The 11,565-nt window shown below is 40.8% G+C and overlaps 1 long non-coding RNA gene across 1 annotated transcript in view; it reads left to right on the forward strand.

Annotated features, from left to right (window-relative positions):
* The window catches only part of LOC309334084, a 184,622-nt gene extending 175,037 nt beyond the window's left edge, over window positions 1–9,585 (forward strand). Inside the window, exon 2 of the long non-coding RNA XR_014152856.1 lies at window positions 9,401–9,585. This is a non-coding gene — a long non-coding RNA (uncharacterized lncRNA). The remainder of the gene's footprint in view (window positions 1–9,400) is intronic.
* The last annotated feature ends 1,980 nt before the right edge of the window (window positions 9,586–11,565 follow it).

Raw genomic sequence — 11,565 nt, forward strand, 5'->3', positions numbered from 1 at the left:
GATCCTACACATTCTTCTGTAGCCAGAATGACATCACCATATGCAAGAGAGGGGTATCAGCTGGGGTGGGGGAACCTGAGTTTTGCAGATTTATGTATTTTTTAATAGGAGCCACAGAACCTGGGGAACAAAATGCACTATCTTCTAAGAACACACATCCAGTGTTTTGTTGTGGCATTCTCATTAACAACTAGTTGCTTTGCGTGTGGGTTTTTATGGTATTAGTAGTCTGTTAAAGACATTTTAATAAATTGTGGGCCTGGTAGCCAATTGATTGATTTATCAGCTGATGAAATTTGCACAGAAGTAAAACAGTATTTCCAAAGCAAGCGGCATGATTTGCCTGTTAGATTATGCATACATTTATTCCACCTGGCATCATTTTGGAGTTATTCCCTTAAATGAGAGAGAGAGAGAGAGAGAGAGAGAGAGAGAGAGAGAGAAAAGGAAGAATGCCTCTTTCAAGGTAGCACCTAGAATCTTTACAAGCACGTCAATTTGAATAATATTTTCTTCATACAAAAGAAATATGATGCTCCATTCACCATGCCCCTCTTTTTAGTCAATAAAAATGCTTAATGATTAATTGATTAGACATTGGAACCCCAATTAAGACAGGTATTTAGCTCCTGTGATGTGTTTTGCAAGCCAAGACATGCTTCAGGCAATGTACTACAGCGATTCAGACAGGGTAAAGTTGTGAACTACTGTTGTGCCCTCTGCACACTGATTAACATTCATCTAGAACCATGTGTCAGTGTTGGCTATACAGCAAAAAGGGATGTGGAAGGGGTGTATAAAAATGTTGGAATGGGAAGAAATTTAATCCCATGAAAATTAGTTCAGACAGACCACAGAATACTTTATTTCTGCCTCTATAACGAAACCTGACTGAACAAGGGACCTCCACTCATTCTGCAATCCAATATAGACTCCCCCCTTTTTTGTTTAACCCTGAACAGCTCCTGTCCATGCATGGTGCTGCCCCTCTTAGCATATGTGCAGAGACCTCCACATTGAGATGTTCTGGAGTGACTTGTCATATCAAGAAGAAAAGTGGGAGGAACTCAAGGAGCTGGAGTCAGGAAATCCCAGGGAGGGACCTAGCAGGTTTGAACAAGTTTCATGTGGTTCATAGGAGGTCTTGGAATTGTATGGGGAGAAAATCATGGATGTGGAACCACACCCTGGAATAGATTCCAGCAGGTTGTCAGAAAAGAAGCCCACCGGACACTCCCAAGCAGCCCCCTTCTCCACAAGAATTTCCTTGGCCATCATCTCCTGTCAATGGTACTCCAACTGCAGGGGAGCTGCTAGAGTGCAAGTCTACCTGTGAGCTAAGGACATGGAGACACCAGAGTCAGTACAAACAGACAGCTTGGGCTCAGCTCACTCAACGGAGTATGTATTTGGCTGCCCATCCCACAGATGCTTCTTGCTTGCTCTGCTAAAGCTGTGCCTGCCCTGCTCTTTAAACCTGGGAGGTGTGTCAATGGATGGATCAGCAGCTTACCTTGCTGAACCATGTGTATCACATGCTGTGCTTTTAACCCTTGCGCTATCTGTGCACCTTACTGATTTGAGCATTAAAGATTTTGGCAGAAATAGTAATCTGAGTTTGAATCCTTCATCCAGCAAGAGCATGGCTGCCTGCTGTTCCTGCAACATATCCAGCTTGCCAACTGTATACCTGCCTCCAAATCTACCTATTGTTGCTTAATGAAATTTATCTTACCTTATTCAGGCCCTACATAACCCTCATCCCAGATAAGTAGTGCATGATTTCAACTGTCCAGAATTAGCATAATAAGCATTATTCCATTCACTCAGGTTTGTAAAATGTCCTCTTTTTCCAGGACAAGGCCCCTTTCCATGGGTAGAGTCATCATAGCAATCCATAATTAAAAGTAGAAGTCAACAAATGTGGGCCCTTTTTTGCTCTTCAAAATATGGCAATCAGTCCAAACAAACCCAGAACAGCAATTCTTAATTTTATTGCCAGTAATGCACATAAAGAACCACCTAACCATATATTTGCCTAATGAGCCTCATAGCTTAAAACCAGAGGTCATGGTGTATTAGTTAAACAATAGGCATTGTTAGGCCCTTCTGGAGAGAACAACTCCAGATGCATATAGGAAGCCCACAAGAAGGAGCCACTGCAGAAAAGAACCGTTCTGATGTGGCCACCCTCCAGACCTCTCATGGAGGAGGCACGTGAAGAAGGGCCTCACATGATGATCACAGGGTCCGGGTAGGTTCACATGTAGGGAGGTGGTCCTTGAGGTATTATGCTCCTGATCCATCTAGGTCAGCTTTGTCCTCTCTGTAGCAGTGAATAGTGGGGTGTAGCACACTGAACTCCCTGCTGCCTTGCCCCTCCCCTCCTTGGTAATCCACAGCTATTAATTGTCTTGGGAAGCCAACAGCACAGTCTCACCTGCATAGCCCTGCTGGACACTGTTGTCTGTTGAGCCATGGGCTTTCCACCCCTGCAATGAATACATATGCCTTGAGAATTAGCTGCTGGTGCTAATTGCCAACTGACAAGATTACAGTCATACCTTGGGTTGAATATGCTTCATGTTGAGCGCGTTCGAGTTGCGCTCCGTGGCAACCTGGAAGTAACAGAGCGCGTTACTTCCGGGTTTCGCTGCTCGCGCATGTGCAGATGCTCAAAATGATGTCTTGCGCGTGCGCAGAAGCAGCGAAAAGCGACGCATGTGTGCGCAGACATGCCGTTGCTAGTTACGTTTGCTTCTGGATGCGAACGGGGCTCTGGAACGGATCCCGTTCGCATCCCAAGTTACCACTGTATTGGAACATCTGCAGCTGCCTTTAACAGAGTCATACCATTGGTCTATCTAGGTCAGTATTGTCTTCACCGACTGTCAGAAGCTCTCTGGGACAGCCGTACCAGGAAGTGCGAGCAGTTGAACCTGAGACCTTCTGCGAGACCGTCTGCCGCTGGGCTGCAATATGGATACTTGCTTCTAGTAACCATTTGATTTAACTGTCAGATAATACCTGGTGGTGGTTGTTTTAAAGGCAAACTGCCCATGTGGCTACAGGTACCCTCCAGAAAATACAGAGTTAAGTGTACGACTTACACTCCAAGCATGAAGTGCAAAAGCATTTACAACACAGAGGATACCAGAGATTTCTTCCCCTCCTACCATCTGCTGTAATTTAAAACTATAGTTAAAGGGTATACAGGTAGTTTCATCCATAACTCTTTGAATCTCCCTTATTTTATGGGCTTCTGCCAGGACTCTTACTGTTACTTTAATGGAGTCTTTTGTAGTTTAATTTTATCTCTATATGAACTAGGCACTCACTCACAGGTAGACTTGCTGGTAATATTGCTTCCTTGTGAGTCATTAGTTGTTTCTTATGAGCTGGATATACAATTTACTCGTTTTTACTCAACTATAAAAGACACTGGAAAATTCCAAGCCAGACGGGTTATCACGCTTCCTGAAGGCATGGCTGCACGATTTCAGGAAATAAATAGAATGCTCAGATCACACAAACTCTTTGCCCTTCATAGTTTCTAAAAGCTTCATAAACATTCTCTTAAAAATTGGATTCCACAGCACAGAGAGTTATTTTATTGCAATCAAGTTCTTCCATTTCCTAAACACTTTCACCGTGCCTTGCTATAAAATGACAAGCTTCTATTATTATTATTATTATTATTATTATTATTATTATTATTAAGAGTGGTTTGTGGGACAGATTCATAGGAAAACCTCAGCATAGAAGAGAATGTTGATGCAGGAAGGTGTATGAGTGGGTGAGATTTCAACCAAGTTTTGCTTCAAGGTTCTAGTTATCTTGATCATAGCATCTTTGGATAACAGGCAGTTTGCTGGCAGAGTGAACTGGTTTTATTGCCTGCCCACTGGATCTACCTGGCAGTAGCAGACAACCCTTTTTACTTCCCACAAACATAAGAACATGAGCCTGCTGGATCAGGCCAATGACCCACCTAGTCAAGCATCCTGTTCTCACAATGGCCAAACAGATACTTGTGGGAAACCAGCAGGGTTCCCCTGACAGCAGGCAGGACCCGAGCACAAGAATGTTCTCTACTCCTGCTGGACAAAGATCCAGAATGTCCCTTGTAAAATCTCTTCAGCATGTTGTGGGAAATGTAAAGAGCATTTGCCAGTAGTGTGTTATGCTTCCGTGGTCTTGCATGGGTCTCACTGCTTCCACTCAGATCAGTTGGATCCCAATTCATACAATCCTTTGCATACTTTTCTGGGAGTAGGCTCCGTTGAACTCAGTGGTGCTTGCTTCCACCTGCATACATCCAACCAACCTGTGAAACAAACTGAGCTTTAACAAAAGATATTCACCCAGCTGAAATACCACATTTAGCTTTTAACTGGCTATGCAAACAATCTTACCAAAAATTGGTACCATTTAACAATGGTTCCAACTTGGCCCCGGGTGCCCGAGGTCATGGGTGCCATGCAGTCTGCATGGCCCTGGCACCAAAATTTGTGGATGCCCATCCCCTTCATGGGGAATTTTGTGGGTCACCATAAGGCAGCTTCTTCTGTTCATTTAACTGGAAATATGAGGGGCTGAACATGTGCTAAGCTGTGGCCCTTCCTGCAAATGCCATGTAGAAATTTCCTCCTGTGTAAAGTACGTATGGGACAATGTACCCAGAAATTCATAACTGGAGTTCCACAGGCATCTTTTGACAATGTTCCGTCAAGTACCGAGTTAGCATAGACTAAGAACATAAAGTCAGGAAGGCTCTTTGCAACAGCCTAAAGGTTGATCCATGGAAATAAACCTTCCAAAATTGTGCATCACTTTAGCTGCCAAATATAGGGAATAAAGACTGAGGTCTGGATCTCTTCCATATCCTGCTGAATGTAATAACCCCTTAATTTATTTGTAATGGTTTCCTGGGCACATCTTAAATCCATCTTGATTAGGTTTTGCAGATCCCAGCCCCCCCCCCCCAGCTATGTTTTATGGTTGCATTTAGAGAGTTATATGTTGACATAACTGTCTTTTGGCTGCTCCAAGAAGCATTTCTTGGTAATCTACTAGTGTCCATCTGTTCTAATTTAACTCAATACATGATGAAAGCCAGGTAGATATGCATTCCAAATGGCAACAATCCACACTCTTTTCTAACCTAAACTATTGGTAGACCTGATGGAAGATGCTAAAGGGGCCTTAAAAATTAATTTGGGGTGGGGATAACACTCATTTTGTATTGGTTAACCCCTCATGTTTTGGTCCCAGAACATGATTCCAGGGTTGGTAGCAATAATTACAAATGCTATTAACCAAAGAACTGTGGTATGACCTTCCCTATGTTGGGAACAGCCATAGCTCAGAGGTAGAACATCTGCTTTGCACACAGAAGGTCCCAAGTTCCATCTGCAGTATCTCCAGTAGGGCTGGAGAGGCTTTTGCTAGAAACCCTGGAGAACCACTGCTGGTCAGTGTAGACAATACTAAATTAGATGACCAATGCTTTGATTAAGGCAGTTTCCTGTGCTTCTGTGTACACATCTATTTATTTATTTATTCGTTAATTTGTTGTTTAAATTCATATCCCTCCCTTCATCACTGCCATTATCCCAGGGTGTTTCATTTCTATACCGTTTTGCATTCTTAAGAGAGAAAAAATCTCAAAGCGGTTTATAGCCTACTTGAAAACATCGAATGAAACCACCCAAAATAAAACATTGCAGAAGAAAGTCAAATATAAAGTATAAAGCAACATACATAACAGGAAACTAAAACATTATCTTAAAGATTTCAAAAACAAAACATTGCAGTGGTCAACAACAGAATGCACATTTAATGCAGCAAAGTTAACAAAAAATAAAACCCACCTTATATATTTCAAAATAAAACCTTACTAAAGGAACTCAAATATAAAATGTGCATTTAAGATAGCATAATTAGCAAGACAAAAAAAATATGATCATAAGCACAGAATGTATCTGCTGCTGTGGCTGCCAATTCTGGCAATAGTGGTTCATGGTGGGAGCTGGCTGTGGAAGCTCAGGCTCAGTGACCTGGGTCTGCACTAAGAGACAGCCAAGATGGTCTCCTATTAGTCCCCAAGGAAAGCCTGGGAGAATAAAATTGTTTTTATTTGTCATCAAATAGACAGAGACAACAATGCCAGCTGTATTTCAGATGTTAGAGATCTCAATTACTGAGGAACTATCACAGGTTAGGTCCTCTCTGGGGGGGTCACCATGCAATGTGCCCCACTCATTAGTGCAACCACAAGAAGTGGCTCTCTTACGATATATATAATCTGTTAAGTACCTAGGACCCAAGTCATTCAGTGTTTTCAAATGATAAGACCGACAGTTTAAACTGGGCCTGGTAATATATATACATAGGCAATGCAATATATCCTAAATTGGAGTACAGCCATCCCACTCAGTGGTGATGGTATATGGACCAGCAGTAGTTTCTGTACCATCTTTAAGAGAAGTCCCACATACAGTGCATTGCAGTAATCTACCCTGGAGTTTGAGTACTGGGGAGACCACATTTCTTCCTTCTAATCTAGAGAAGCCCCATATTTTAACATAGCTTAAAATAACCAGATATACAGAACAACAGTAATTCAGCAAGCCAACAGATACCTAGGTATTTATAAAGTTTAAGGAGGTGGGCTGATTCCAACTCTCATGGCCAACTCAATCTCCCCAAGTAATTTATGACACTTCTTTTTTTTTATTTTTTTCACATTAAAAAAAAAAAGTTTGTGTGGTATACAACAAACCTAATTTAGAAAGCATTTCATTTTATATCTGGTGGAGAGGAAGAAAAAAGGGGAGAAAACCGAATTCAAGGCCGCAAATGACAAAAGATACTATTTAGAGCCCAGATGGCAGCATAAAATAAATAGCCATTTCCTCCATAGAAGCACAAGCAATTTGGCTGCGCGGAACTGCGTTTCCAGCCGAGTTCCTTGAAACAGATGTCGAGATTGCTTGTGCCTGGAAACTTTTTAGGGAAAAGCAAGATGTTCAGGTAGAAAGTATAATAACAGGCACCCTCAGCTCTTTGGTGTCTATGCAGGGGAGATGAGTATTTACAATAAAAAAAAATTGTGAGCTTTCTGATGCTCGGCACGTAAACAATTCTCTTTGGACATGGGAGGCAAGATCGATACAGCTCTGGAAGCTTTCAAGACGCTCCTCTTTTTATCTATTTTTTTCCTGCCTGTTGAGGAAGAAGGATGGGTTTTCTCGAAGAGAAACCTAAGGAAAAATCTCAATAATACGTCAAATATGGAGGCGTATAGATACCATCAATTGGGTTTTATGGACTGGTCGTTTGTATTATTTATAGTTGGAATGGGGACACCATCAGTTTGATTGTATGAATTGGTCACTTCAGATACTATTGGTGAGCTCTCTCTCTCTCTCTCTCTCTCTCTGCTCATCCATACTGTCGTTTAATGTAGACACGAAGAAACCTGTGCCTCTATTAATTCTCCATTGTTCACATGACGTTGTCCTCTAAATCACTGCCTCCCCACCCTTTCCCCCCGTCAGTCTGGATTTTCTCTTACCAGGGATACTCTGAAAAGGGGAAGGAATGAGTAAATGTAGACTGAGGGAGGAGAAAGTTTGGGCAGTGATTTATAGGAGAACATTATATGGACAACTGAGAATTAATCAAGGAACAGGAAGCTTACAGTCCACATTAAACAGTATGGGTGAGCCTTCTCTCTTCTTTTAAGTCCAAATTGTCCTCAAAACACTGTATAACAATGGCTCTATTGCCTTTAGCATCAGAGACAACATGCCTCTGAAGACAGGATGAATCACAAGGTTGTTTCTGCCTCTGGAATCTGGACTTCCCATTGGGGCATCTGCTTGGCCAGCGTATGCGGAACTAGGTTGGATGGTCATCTGTCATGAATGCTTTAGTTGAGATTCTTGCATTGCAAGGGATTGAACTAATGACCCTTGGGGGTACCTTCCAACTCTAAGATTCTGTAATTCTATGATTAGATGGGCCACTGGCCTGATCCAGCAGGGCTCATCTTTTGTTCTAATGTTATAAAGGCATGGGTTGGTGATGATCTGGCCAGGGAGAAAAGAGGATGTGTGTTTGTGTGTGTGTGTGTGTGTGTTTGTATTTGTATGTGTGTGTCTACAGTCATTGTTTCTCTTGAAATAACCTGCTTGCACATTTTTTTAATTAAAGCCCATTGCTGAACCTCCATAAAAGCCACAGTTGGTACTCTAATGACTGCAGAGAGATGCACAGCCCTGTTCCTCATACTCACAGAAAGACGTTTCACCAAACACTGCAGTGCTTCTTAAAGCCTAGTGGAATTCTGGCAAGTCGGTGCTGTCGGTTGCTGGAGAGTGGGGAGGACTCCTGCTGGAAGGAGGAACCATTGCTCAGTGGTTAGATTGCACATTGTGTATGTATATGGTTCCAGATTTGCCCATGGCATAAGAAAGATTCAGATAGAAGGGATAGAAAAGGCCTCTACTTGAGACCCTGGAGGATCACAATTGAACTAGGTGGACAAAGTCCCCTCCTAACAACCATAAAAAGCTACAGCTTGCAGGTTTCTTTGGTGGAGCCCATGGATGTTTAAAGTGAATGTGGCTATATCTCATTTACAGGAAGGCAAAAGTCCATAAAGTTTTTACAAATCATTTACTCAGGAATGCATTATATAAAGTCTGGAACAAATATAAATTGCAACTGGAAACACAAACCCCCTGGTGGCTTTCGATGCTGGAGGCGCATGCCGTGAAAAAACTTAATATGAGAACAAACTGGGCGTTATATAGACAACTACTGGAGAAAGATCAAGGAAAACTCAGAATAAAACCCTATGAGAAGATATGACAATATGTGTCAGATAGATGGCAATACCTGCAACTAAGAAGTGTATTTAATTCAGATCTAAAAGAAGGTTTTGCAAAAGAGGATTCTAAACTGAGCACCACAATATTACAAAATAATAAGAAAATACTGTCTTAAACATATAATCTTTTACTTGATTGGGAATTGATGGATGAAGAAATGAAAGAAACTACGATCAAATGGGCTCAAGATGTTGGACATACGATATACTTAGAGCAATGGGAGAAATCCTGGTGAGAGGATAAAAGATTTACCACCTCTTACATGATTAAAGAAAATTTTGTTAAAATGTTCTACAGGTGGTATTTAACACCAGTTAAGCTGGCCAAAATCTATAAATTGAAATCCAGCCTCTGTTGGAAATGTGGCAAAGAAGCAGGAACAACAATACACATGTGGTGGGGCTGTGAGGAGATTAAGAAATTTTGGGGAGTAATACATGAGGAAATGTTGAAAATCCCAATTGTTAAAAAACCAGAGGCATATCTCCTAGGCTTGATAGGGAAAGATATACCACAAGTGGAAAAAAGAATTTTTCTGTATGCAACTACAGCAGCCAGGGTAGTGATTGCTTCTAAATGGAAATCTCAAATCTTGCCCTCAAAAGAGGAGTGGATTTGCAAATTAAATGAATATTTAGAACTGGCAAAGCTAACCTCAATCGTATGATATGAGTCAAATCAAAAATTAAAAAAGGAATGGAAATGTTTCAAAGATTATATGTTAAAATATTATTCTAAGAAATTATGCTAATATGCCTAGAATAAAAATGTAAAGTACATCTATGATTTGGAAAAGAAAAGAGATAAAAGAAATACAAAGAATGATACATTTGGAGAATGCAAAGATAAAGGTGGAAATAGAGATTCTAAGAAGTCAAATTGTAGCGGAGGGAAGCTGCGGGTGGGGGGGGAGAGTATTATATGATATGTAATATTTACTTTCAGTGTTTCTGGATTGTTTTCAATCTATTTCTCTCTCTTTGTTGATGTTTTGTTTTTTTCTGTACTACTTACTTAAACAAAATAAATAAATAAAATTTGGGGGGAGGGGAATAAAAATAAAGTGAATATGGCTAAAAATGTGATCTAACATAAGGTAAGTTCCTATATGCTTAACAGGCTAGGTTCTATGGCTGCTTCTTCTTCTTCTTCTCCTCCTCCTTCTCCTCCTCCCCCCTCCTTGTTTCATAAATCACCTTCTTTATATGACTCAAGGTGATTTACAGGCACCGTATGGAAACAGCTTAAAACCATTTTGAAAACAGTGCAAACCTCCCCTGAAGATAAGTTTTAAAACAATGCAAAATGAACACCTTGAAACAGGGACCTATTTATCTGGCTGAGAAAGCCTGTCGAAACAAAAATGTCTTCAGTTGTTTCTGTAAAGTACAGAGAGTGGGCGACTGTCATATCTCAACAGGGAACATCTTCCACAAAGCAGGTGCTGTCATGCTGAAAGCCCTGCTCTGAGCTACTGCAGAGAGGGCTTCTGATACCTGAGGGACTTCAATGAAAGACATTCCTGTAGAATGCAGTGGGCGCAGGTGCATAAGGTGGTCTCCAGTTGGCATACCTGTCTAATGATGAGGGATTCCCTTCCATAGATGCTCAGCATGAATCAAGCAAGCAGGGCAAAATGATCTTGTGAAATCAGTGTCTACAACTGTGCATACATCTGGTTGTATTGGATTTTGCTCAACGGATGCTTAGGAATTCCCATTTGGGTTAGGGTTAGGGTTAGCTGATTCTTGGGCATACATTTGACAAAATAGGCACTTCGGCTGCATACATAATATGTCTTCAAAACATATTTTAAAAAACATTCCACCTGTTAAGGGTGATGGGATGTAATGCTATGCAGGGGTGATGATGATGATGACCTTATTAAATTTCTATCCTGCCCTTCCTCCCCAAAGGGACGAGGCCAAAAAAACAATCTAGCAGGAAAACAATGTGATTAAAATAAAATTGTAATATATTTAAAACATCTGAAAGGAATTAAGAATATCAAAAAAATAAAAATGGTCATATACCCTCATAAGTAATAGTGGATGGATCTAAACACAGGAAAAGAAATGCTATAAATAAGTCGGAAATAAGAGGGAAAAATATCTATGGAAAATCGTGTTTTAAAATTTCCTGCTCTCTGTCGTCATCTGATATTGCGTGTTTATAGCTCATTCAAATCACTGTTGGTTTCCTAATGTAGCTGAGTCCAAGTTTCAATGAGGCCAGGATCAATAATATTTCAGCCACCAAATGCCTGGGTGAACAGGAATGCGCTGCTGATTTGCGTCCCCCTGTGTTTCCTGTTGCACTGCTGACTTGTGTCCCCCCCCCCCATTATAATTCAAGCCTTCCATTTCCAATTGCAGTTTTCTGAGGTGATATTTGGAGCTTACATTTGGTGAAGTTGTTTTTGCTATTTATTTTGCGTTTTTTGTTTTGATGCTTTTTTCAGTTAATTTGTTTTTGTGACTGTGTGGATCCCAGTTCAGCTACTGATTGATTGATTGTGTGACTGTGGAAATGAATAAATTCCAAACAATGACTATCATCAGTATAGGTAAGATTTTTTTAAAATTTCTATTTTATCATCTACAATACTGTTTTATTTATTTTATAGTACAGTACATTGTTTATTGCTTTCATTTTATGGATCAAT

The sequence above is a fragment of the Podarcis erhardii genome (assembly GCF_964252035.2).
Source record: "Podarcis erhardii genome assembly, chromosome: Z".
NCBI classification, from domain to species: Eukaryota; Metazoa; Chordata; class Lepidosauria; order Squamata; family Lacertidae; genus Podarcis; species Podarcis erhardii.